This window comes from Coturnix japonica, chromosome 2 (genome assembly GCF_001577835.2).
Source record: "Coturnix japonica isolate 7356 chromosome 2, Coturnix japonica 2.1, whole genome shotgun sequence".
In the NCBI taxonomy this organism is placed as follows: domain Eukaryota; kingdom Metazoa; phylum Chordata; class Aves; order Galliformes; family Phasianidae; genus Coturnix; species Coturnix japonica.
Genome location: NC_029517.1, coordinates 109,305,328 through 109,317,182, shown reverse-complemented (window position 1 = coordinate 109,317,182; position 11,855 = coordinate 109,305,328). Strand labels below are relative to the sequence as shown.

Below are 11,855 nucleotides of genomic sequence, written 5' to 3'. Positions count from 1 at the left end.
GAAATCAGACTTTATCAAATTCCCTTTCATTTGAATGGGACTGGGTTTTCTTCTGCAGCACAGGAAGGAAGACTTGCCAATAGTAATATATTCACTTTGCAGGGGTCAATTGGTGAGGTCTTTTTTCATCTTTATAGCAGCAAAATGGCAATATGATGACTGTGAGGACACTGAAAGAGTAATAAGACTTTTCTTAGTTCTAAGTAAAAGAAAACTGTAGCTTACAGGACTAGGTTTTTGCCTATAGATGTCTGAAATGTTTTTTTTTACCTATAGAAGTCAGACTGCATTCCCCAGGATTTTTCCTTTCTTTTTCTCTCCTGGGTGGAGGAAGGACTTTATCTGATGGGAGATGCTAAGAAGAAATAGATCAGTTAGGAGTAGACAGATTAATACTCCATTAGTTCTAAAGAGAATAGTCTTTAGTAAAATGATTATTCATTCATTTTCCACTCATCAGTATCAGAGATCCCTCATGTAAAAGCCTTAGATGTAGCTCCCATATGAAAAAAGAACACATCATTCTGAATGCAAGCTCTATGACAATTTTAATAAACAAGTGCTGCCGGTCAGGTGTATGTTTTCAGTTCTCAAGCAAATACCTTCACCTGAATATGTATTTTACAGTTACAAAGAATATTTACAAAGAGATCTGTATCTGTGAACATAACCTCAGCAGTGTAGTATGCAGTCATCACATAAGATGAGGGCTAAAATTCCTGTGGAGCAGACCAGACCCAAGATAGAATCACATATTCAGCGATTGATCACAACGCACTGGGCAACAAATTGAAGTTGTTATCTGTTATTTTTATAAGCATGGTATCTGTTCGATCTGTATTTCCTACCCTTAAAAAATAACTAAACAGAGCAAACCTTTGAATTCTTTGAGATACGCGTTCAACAAATTTTTGACAGTGCCACTGGTTGCTACTGATATGCTACTGGCAGTCTCACTTCTGTCCTAAACAAGGGAAATACTCCCCCAGATATCAACCTATCAAACTTTTGCAACCTATCAACCCATTTCTGCCTTCTCTCCTCATTGGGATACCATGTAGATGAGGGATGTCTAACAGTTTAAGTGTTGGGACCTCGTTATCGTCAGTGCTTTCTTTAGGTAATTCATAAATGTGTGACCCTCCATCAGCCAGTTGTAACAAGTGGTGGCGAATGATACTTTGTTGTCTCTCCTCCAAAATTCTACTTATAAATGTAGGTCTTCTACCTAATTATCTGATGCAGTGGCACAGTGGCGTTCTTCTTCCAGCTCGGTACTGGAAAGAAGAGGAACAGACATGAAATTATCCTGTTTGTACATGAAATTATCTCGATTGTACATTGTTACACTATCCCTGTCAAAACCTTTGTTCCATATTCACTGGCCTTCCATTTCCAATCAGCATATGTCTCTTTACAGAAGCATCATCAAGAAATCAGGTGCTGTAGTTGTACAGTTTACAGTAACCCTGAATTCTCTGGACATTTGTGCAACTAGAACCTGAAATATAATTGCTATTAAAATATTTTTGCATATGATGTATTCCAAAGCATGTTCATTTTTCAACATATGCTTGATTCTTTTTAGCTTACTGTGAATTTTAGATATATTTGGCCGTTGTAAATAATGCATACATTATACTGCATGTTTAACATTACTTAGTTTCCTGTTAGTATTTATCCTGCAGTAATCTTCAGCAATAGAATGATGAGAGGTTCTGTTTATCATTTGGTGTTCATTTATTATTAATCTTAGATTTGACAGGCTCCAAGATGCTATTATTTTTTTATACTGTGGAGCATAAGTGAGCTACAAGAATGAGTACATTTTTCAGGTTTGATGAAAATACTCGTGTGCATTTTTCTAGAGTGTTTTCTTTTTCTTTCCAAACACAGTGTCTTCTAAAGGAGATTATGGCACATGTAAGCTTATTTAGCATGCTTTCTATGCACATACATTACAAAGTGAGCATTCAAAAGAGATTATTGTGATATTTTCTGCTCTTTATTTTTGATTGAAAAGGCGTATTATTGTGGGATTGATTAAATTTATACTTAAGTTTGAAAAGGAGAGGGAAACAAAACACAAGCTGATATACATACATAAATACACATGTATATGTATGTATACATATACATATATTTGCTAACACTGAAGTCAGTAGAGCAAAACTGTGGTACTTTTGGTACATTTATAAATTCTTATATTTTAATTACATCAGAGTTCTCACTAAAGGGATGATAGTTTTAATGATTATCTCCAATGTGGTATTTAAAGGTAAGCCGAGCTCCTAAATTTGAGCCAGACTACTCACAGGGAAATCAAAGCAAATGAAAACGCCTACGTAACAAAGGATAATATTCAGCTGCTATGGGGAGAGGGTGATCCAGATCTTGAATACTGTCATCTGCAGCTTCATTATCCACACCATGCCCTTCCTTGGCACATTGTCATAAGACCTGTTATTTCAGTCTGCTGTTACCTCCTGCTGTTTCATTCTGAATGTGTCTAAGTATGATGTGTCTTATCCACACAGATAATAACCATTTACATACATATCCTGAATACCCTTAAAATCTTTAATTCTTTAACCAAAAGCTGTTATCTGCTTGGATCTCCTTACGCAGACCTACTTGTCTTTAGGTCTGTTTGACCTTTTGAGATGGTGGTGTCAGGTCTGAAAAGGCTTTAATCTATTTAGTGGCTAATATCAATCAATATATATAGGAAGAAAATCTATAATTTGACAGGTAGCAAGGGAAATCAGTAGTAAATTTAGATCAATTCATGGTTGGGTTTCTTGGAAATTGTTTTAGCCTTTTGTAGGCTTTAAATTGATTCAAAACAGCTACTGAAACAAGCATAGAGATTTACCAAACATCTGTTCACAGTCATATACAGTAGCAGTATTCAGAAGGATGTGTGCCTGCATGACATTTTGCTAATCAGTTCTATCTGAAGAAATAATGGAGTTTCTATTCAAGGTTATGTAAATAAGGAATATTTTAATATACAGATAAAATTCGAGATACCTGAAAAGCTGTAGAATACAAACACATAGAAAAGGTGAGTCTGGAGACCTTTGGAGTCCACCAAGATCTAAGAATAATTCCTGTGCATCTCAGGCTTCTTCTCTGTGTGTGCCAGCAAAACTGAAACCTGACAAATGGAAATAAATCCTTTTGTATGATCAAACAAATGCTTTTTGTGTACAATGTGCAGGATGGTTTGTGTCCATCCAACTGTCAGTGAGACTGTAAGCATTTTTTCTTCATTCTTTGTATACCCCCACCAGAGGGAACCTGCAAAATGGCCCGTTCTTGTTCTTTCCCAAGGACCAACATGCTGCTAAAATTGAACCACTCTGGTAATAAGGTACAGCTCAATGGAAGTAGGGAGATCAGAATCTTAATTGATGCATTCTTGCAGCAATCAATACAAAAGATCCATGAAATCAGAGGGGAAGAGAGTGCTTTGAACCCTCCCTAAGCTGTGCCACATAGTTACAGGCAGGTAGGCAAGTGTGAACACATACATGAACACCCCTCATAGCCTCGCTGAGGAACAGCTGTGCAGTCTTGTACACACACATACATCCTTGTGTGAAATGTGAACGATCCTAATAGCTACTTTGATGATCCTCGCAACGTTAGCCAGTCTCAATAATGGAATTTGATTGTGGGGGAGCCCAAGATTGCCCCACAGATCACAAACATAGCCTACAAATAAAGCAGATAAGAAAACAACATCAGAGACAATTCTTTTCCTATATCAGTTTGAACACAGAACATATATCAAAGGTGTACTGCTCTGCTGTGATACTAAATTGTTTTTCATGTTTATTTTTATCATTTTGAAGGCTAAATTTAGTCCCTGGATCTTTAAGCAGGAGTTGGATGCTTTGGTCCTATTTTAGACTCCTCAGGGAATCCCAGACACCAAATGAGCAGGCAATGAATCTGCCATCCTCTTTTAGTTATTTTGGATACTCTGGCCCGTCAGTACATACTAGACACTTAGGCGTAGGTCACTGGATTTCACCCTGAAGCTGAAGTCACCATATCTTCACTGTCACTGAATGACACTGCTTTTAGGTGCATCAGCAACCAAACAATGGTGTGAAATTTGACAACTTTTGTTGCCTTTAGTAGATGAAATTAATGAGCACTGTGAAGGCACCTTCAAAGGGATCAGTACAAGAGCACTAGGAGGCAGATGCCACTAGCAAAATGGTAAGTTATGAATGGCTTCTTGGTGCTCTGTAACAGTATGATTTTGATGAATGCTCTTCAGTGTATTGAGTTATGTGTGACACAAATCAGTTTTGTCCAACTTTGTCACAAGCAGCTGACTTAGTCCTGCATGTCTACACTGAGACTTCACAATAATGAAATCACTAACCTTATGAAACACAGGTTGCTTATTTCAAGCACGAGTCTGTGTGGCATCTGTAATACTGAAAAGATTCACTAAATGCACATCTGTGCTCCTAATGTTTACAGACTTTATAAATCCACCATCTGACACCTTCAGGAGATGCTTGTGTATACAGTGTGGAAATCGATACTTGCAGGTAAGAGATTGCCCTTCTGTTGGTCTGAGAGATTGATGAGATCAGAATACAGCAGATGGGGCTCACTGTTGATGTTTTACATCTGAATTTTCTCATTCTTGTTCTTGAAGATTCAAGTGTTTCTGGTTTGCTTGTTTTTTTTTTGTTTGTTTGTTTGTTTTTGTTTTTGTTTTTTTTTAACACAGTTTGAGCAGAACATCCTGAGTTAAGAGTAATAGTGCTCTGTTTCTCAACTCCACAAATAATCTTCTGTCTGTTAAGAGATCACTTCTACTTTGCAACAAAATGATGTGGATGTTGAAATGTTTCCACACTTTCTGATAATCATTTCTTCATATTATGGTTTCAGAGTTAGCAGCCCTTAAAAACATAAAGGAAGTTGCTCAGATCTTTCTGTCCTATTGTTTTAGTCCTGCTAGTGCAGGAAGATGTGACTGCTCTAGTTGATGTTCAGCTCACATTCTCTGGCTATTCCTTGCACCAACAAGGTATTGCTAGAACCTCTTCAGCACAGGATGAAAGCTGAGTACCTGGAACATATTTTGTGGCAAGAAATAAACTTCACATTTGTCTCGCTCCAATTTGTAGGAGGGAGGCAAGGTTCTTTGATATGTGTATACCCGGCGTGAGATTAAGAAGCAACGGTTCAAATGTTGGTCCAACCAGTTTATTAAAGTATTAAAGTCCTAGCTATTTTTAGGGAGATGGGGAAGGGAAGGTAGGCGATAGAAAAAGTAGGAAATGTAAGCAAGGTCTTTGCAGAGAGGAGCGGAACAGAGATAGTCACCACGTGGGGTCCAGCAGGTACACAGATATGTCCGACGATTCAAGGAACTCGTCATGACGCCGGCAGGATGGAGGACACCAGGAGCTCAGCAGCAAGCCGTAGTCCGTGGGTTCTTCGACGAAGTTCACCCCTTAGGAGATTCTCCGTCCAAAGGTGTCGTTTGGGAGTTTGCTCCCAGTTCCCAGTTTTAGCGAGGGCCTTTTAATCCCCCAATTTTGGTGGTCGGTTTTTTTCTTCTGCTTAACAAACATTCTTTGTAAAATGATTTAAACAACTAAACTTCTTCTGACATTCCCTGATCCCCCAGGATAAGCCAGCAAGGGTTGGAGTCTCTTTGCCACGACACAAGATTTACCAACCTCTGCAGGGTCTGCTCCTCCCAGCAGCACCCTCTGGAAAGACCTGCTTGTCTTTTTCCTGCTTATCTTGCATCCTAAGCAGGGATGGCACTGATAACACCCACCATTCACCCTCTGGATAGTTAGCAGCTTGCCTGTCAGACTTATCTCAGAAAAGCCTCCACAAACAAACCCTTTTGAGCAATAAAAGAAAAACAGTTCTGTCTTTCACACCACCCCGTGGCTCAAAGGTGTGCTTGAAATTGAATGCGGCAAATGACATTCGACCGTGTGAGGAAAGAATAACAAAAAAAAGTAAGCATAAGGAAAAGAGGGAATAGGTGATAGGGGGAATTAATGTTAACAATCATCATCATTCAATTTCAAACCGTGATTGATAAGTTGCACTAACTAAACATAGAGGTACATTGTTAAGTCATATAATTTTTTGAGGTTGGACATTATACACACTACCCAGCTTTCATTCTTAGACAATTTCCTATAAATGGAAAAATTCAAAGCTAATGTATTATTACTTATCAACAACTATGACGGTGGGCAACACCACCAAAAGAAGACAGAAGGAACACAAATAGCCATGGTGAAATGTGTAGCAGTGCCTGCAGGGCGTCCCCTGCTTCAAAGTGCACTTTGCCTTCTACACCATCACGATCGCTCCTGTTTTTCAATTCTGCTAGAATTTAGCCCCAATCTTTTTCACATGTGGCTTCCATATTCCGCAAGCAGATGCCATGATTCAAGAGCCCAGGTGGAACACCTGCCATTCTTAAAAGATAACGAACCACTATTTAGAATCTCTCTACACGTAACAAATCTACTCAGAGAAAGTGGATTATTTAGAGGCTACAAGTTACTTATTCCTATTGTTTGTTACTTGCTTAACCATAGCTTCTTTCTTTTATTAATTGTAAGCTTTTTTTCTTGTTGACCTACTCCTACTATTGTTACAAAAAATCATCTAAGCGGTATACTTCTGATGCAGATACAGAGTGAGTATGCACCGTAGTCGACCCAGAAAACAAACATCTTACACTGCTGTGTGCATGTTTGCATTCGGGGGTCAAAACTCCATCCTGGGTATTCTTTCAGAGTCCTGCTCTAGTGCAGCTGCTATTATTCTTCCCAATTCTTTCATTACAATCCCTCTTTCTATACAATTTCCAAGCTCCATCCACATACCCTCAATTATACTTCTGTATCATTAACAGTTCTTATACCATCAAAGCAGTTTGTCCCATTCCCTTCAGAACCCACAGATCAAACAACACAGTTCTTCAGTTTCCACAACACCCTTAGTACCATATAACTTTCCTTTAGCAATCCATACTTACATATACCATAAACATTTAAAAATCACAAAGACAGTGACAATAACCAATAGTATCAAATAAATAAGTAAAACAAAAAAATAGGGGTATTTGTGTCAGCTGCTGTCCACTTGAGCATTTCTAAAGCAGTTCAATTGCTGAGAGATATAAATACTAGTTTGGCAAGTTAAAGTACTGTTATAGTCTACCGAACTTTTCACAGGACAGTGTGTGGGATACCCCACAGTATAAACCATAAGAGGGATAATCCCAGAAACATACACATCTCTTATCAAAACTTAGACATTTTCCAACAACCATGTTTTGTATGGAACTCCTGAACTTATGTGACACTGAAAAACATCAGTGCAAAGGGTTTTATGATAGATTTCATTTGTGACCACATCTAACAGATATTAGATAGGTCCCTTGGCTCATTTCCCAATTTGTTAGGAATTTGGAAACACCATGGAGGAGTTACATGCAAATCATAATCACTTTGACAAAAAAGGGGTAAAAGAAGGGATCAGAAGGAATGGTTATCACTGTGCAGAAAGTACCAGAAAGTCAAGATGACCTGAAAAAAGAAACTATGAACCAAATTGTGAAGTTTTAACAGATCCAAGGACTGATATCAATCACAGTCCACAACCACAACAAACAAAAACATAATACTATTGCAACCAAAATATGTAACAACGAGTTATATTCAGAATTCTAGCACGATCACATCTTCAATTTTTCTGTCACAAAACACAAATGGTTAAAGTCAGCTATCAGCCATTCTGTGTTCAGTGAAGGTCCCACGGGGATCTTCTGTAAAATAAAACAAGACAACAACTTGCCCTTTTGGGGCTTTGTTAATACAATTAAAAAAAATGAGAGAACAATCCATCGAGGAGTATATTTTACATTCCTTTTTCGGGGTGTCCTTAGCCTTCTAAGGATATTTGTTAAGGGATTTCATTAAAGTTAGGGAAACTGGCCTCATGTTGGCTGAGTTAGTGGACACAAGCTGGCCGGAGAGATAAGTGTTTCCCCAGCTTATCAGCAACTGGATCGTGACTCACAGGGGCAATTGGCAGGAGTGGGGAGGCCTTGGGACAGAAGGTGTTAAATCGAGGATCTCCTTTTGTTGTGAGCTTTCTAATAAACATCCACCCTTCACTGCCTTCCCCCCCCCACCTCCCACTCATCTGGGGGAGGGGGCGAAAGCATCAGCTTTCCTTGAGCTTTTGTTCTGGCCACAAGTTAACTAATTTCTCTAACCTGACTGTGGGTAATCCATTCATCAAATCTCGTGGAACACCCTTTTGCCAGCCCAGTGTCCAGAGACGATTACGTTTATGATCAATATTTCGCCTACCTGTTCTTACTGGCAATGAGACCCTTCCAGTTCCACTGAGCTTTGGACTAGGTGGCCTAGGAGCAAGGGTGGTTGCTGCGAGCCTTACTTCCCCTGGCTCAGATTTACTGGAAGAAGCCACAGGCCCATATTTCCTTTCATAATTAATCAACTCTTGGGCAACCTCCCCCCATGTCCATACTTTATATCCCGACTGCAAATGGCCTGAGGTGCCAGTTCCTTCTAATGCTGCAAGGGTTCTTTGTCCCTGAGGCATAGCTTGTATTTTTCCTTGTAGTTGTATGCCTATAGGTTTCAGTGATTCTGGAAGCCCCCTGATTAAAGGAGTCATCCTTTCAGGATCAACAGGCATCATCATAGGTGATTCATGATGTGGCTGCAGCTTTCTATCATACATCATTTGCAGACAAGCAGCTTTTTGAACACTTTCAACCAATTGATCAACTGTCCCATTAATAGCAAGAGGGTCTCCCCTTTCTAAAGGGTTAAGACCACCTGCCCAATAGGCAGCCCTCTGTGTTAGGGACCAGGGAGCACGGTTGTTACCAGTAGTTAAAAATACTCCAGGCCCCCAATAACCTTCAGCTTCCTTTTCAGTTAACAGTATTTGGTCTCCACCAGTGAGACTAACCCTCCACACATATTCCGTCTCTGATTCCTTTTCTGCGAGAGTCGGCCATATAACATCTATATTTTCAGTTTTGCTAATTCAGTGGCAGAAGAGGGAATTTCTCTAACATTCATTTGAGGGTCCAGATCCTCACTGTTATCAAATATATATTCGGTTTTTATCAAGGACGCAAGTGGGTTGGTGAGTCCTCTAATTTTGCCCAGACGCCTTCCTTACCTTGTAGTTCCTTCTGAGGAAAAGTTTTTTCTTGAGGCAAATTATGGACAGCAGTTTGCTAGTATTCTTATATCAGTTAATAGTTCCTAAAAGCCATTTGCAACAAAACTGTATTATGTTGCTCTCTTTGATTTGTTCTTCAAGGTTCACTATTTGATTCTGCTCAGAGGTTTTACCATCTCTTCGCATTACTTCAACTGATCCTGTAATGCTGTTTACGGTTTGGGTTTCTGCCGAATGCTTTTCACTCGGAACTCCACGGCAGGCTTTTAAAGCAGAACCCAATACTGCACAAATAAACGATTTTCCTTTTCCAGCTCGGCTACGAGCATTCCTTTGCAGAACACTAATACGGTCTGAAACACTCTGCAAGTTATACCAGTTTTGTCGTGCCCAATCCACCCCTGATAAAGAGGGCCGAGCACCATGCTTTTCTAAAAGGTCAAATAGCACATTTTCACTTTTCATTGTGACAATACTTTCACTCATTTCTCGATACCCTAAAAGATACACACTAAGGGAAAGAAGGCACAATTAAGTCCTTACCCCTCCCCAGGGAAGTACGGACCTATCAAACAAATGCAAATGCTGCAATCATTCCTCCCTTTCACAAAAGACCAAGAAGCTCAATCAACACTTAAAAAGAAAGTGTAAACACCTAAATCGCTCCTGGCTACCCTGTCAGGCCAGAAAAACTTCAAGCTTAAAGCCACACAAGTTTCAGAACACTTCTAGGTTTCTCAAAGAGGAATAAACTTCTTGGAGAGGCACAAACGTCAAAAAATTACTTCCTCACTTCCCCAAGAGGTGCACACACAAAACTTTCAAATTCCAAACATCGTTTACAAGTTACTTAAACCACAAAATGCGAAAATAGGTCTTCCCGAGGAGGCACACATGTATAAAACGAGAGGCAAATAGTCAAAATTAATTCATACGTCCCCGAGAGGTAAACACATAAGCCAGTAAAATTCAGAATATGGAGCGGTCTTCCTGGAGAGGTGCTCACATCTAAGTTACCAAAATTGTCGCTCCTTGCAACTCCAGGAGGTACATACAGAAAAATTTTGGAGTTTTTGGAAGGACAACACTCTCACGGCGGCATCCTGCGACTACGCCAATAAAAATGTCTCGCTCCATTTGTAGGAGGGAGGCAGAGTTCTTTGATATGTGTATACCGCGCGTGAAGATTAAGAAGCAACGGTTCAAATGTTGGTCCAACTAGTTTGATTAAAGTATTAAAGTCCTAGCTATTTTTAGGGAGATGGGGAAGGGAGGTGCGGATAGAAAAAGTAGGAAATTAAGCAAGGAGTCTTTGCAGAGAGCGAAAGAGATAGTCACCACCGTGGGTCCAGCGAGGTACACAGTAGGTCCGACGATCTCAGGAACTCGTCTGATCGCCGCAGGGGATGGGACAGCCAGGGAAGCTCCGCAGCAAGCCGGTCCCGCGGGGGTTCTTCTGACGAAGTTTCCACCTTAGGGAATTCTCCGTCAAAGGTGTCTTTGGGAGTGTCTCCAAAGTCCCCAGTTTAGCGAGGGCCTTTTATCCCCCATTTCGGTGGGGGTTTTTCTTCTTCTTAACAAACACTTCTTTGTAAAATGATTTAAAACTAACTTCTCTGACATTCCCGTCCCCCAGATAAGCAGCCAAGGGTTGGAGGTCTCTTGTTGCCAGACACAGATTTTACCACCTTCTGCAGGGGTCTGCTCCTCCAGCAGCACCTCTGGAAAAGACTGCTTGCTTTGTTCCTGCTTATCTTTGCAGTCCTAAGCAGGGATGGCAACGATAACACCCACCATTCACCCTCCTGGATAGTTAGCATTTGCCTGTCAGAGTCTTATCATCAGAAAGGCCTCACGAAAGCAAACTTTGAGACAATAAAAGAAAACAGTTCTGTCTTTCACAACATTCACCAAATCACATAGTGTACGTGACTCTGCTTATAGCAACACACCTGTCTCTGTGAGTTCACATGGACACAAATGTGGAAGTAGCAAATGCAAATAAATTGTTTATAATTATATACTTACTGAAACAGAGAGAAGCAAGTTAAAGTTTCATATGCTGAATGTACATATTTGAAATCTGAATGAGTGAGCCTGCTTTTTTATTTCTCCTGGCAAGTGGGTAATCTCTATTTTTTTTTCAACCATATAATCGGTAACCCTGGTATGAATCAGACAAAGAGATCTAAGTGCATAGACAGATACATTTTCAGTATTACAGCACTGTGAATAATGGAGACCAAATAAACTTGATGTCACCAGTTACAGGGTCATCTGGCGAGCTTAGCATTTTAATTCAGTTAGGTAAGGAAACTGCAGAAACACAGATAAAAAAATGGTAAGGAAAATGATGATTCAGTATTCCATTAAAAACACCACTTTCCATCAGTTAAATAGAAAGACTGTGCAAATCCATGCGCCTGAGAGCATAGTTAGAGGTATTAATTATAAGCATGAGGTAGAAGGTTTCATCTTCATTAGAAATTTGCCTTTGGGTAACAGGGCAGTATCAAACACTTGCGTCTGGCTTCTGGGCCTGGTTAATTACCCGCCTGCAAGTTTCCCAACACCAGGGTTCCCCTCTCGATCACCATGGCAACATGCCTGCT

At 39.9% G+C, this 11,855-nt stretch overlaps 1 pseudogene; it reads right to left on the bottom strand.

Annotated features, from left to right (window-relative positions):
• Positions 1 to 6,898: 6,898 nt before the first annotated feature.
• Positions 6,899 to 10,070, bottom strand: LOC107310341 (annotated as a pseudogene).
• Between the last annotated feature and the right edge of the window lie 1,785 nt (positions 10,071 to 11,855).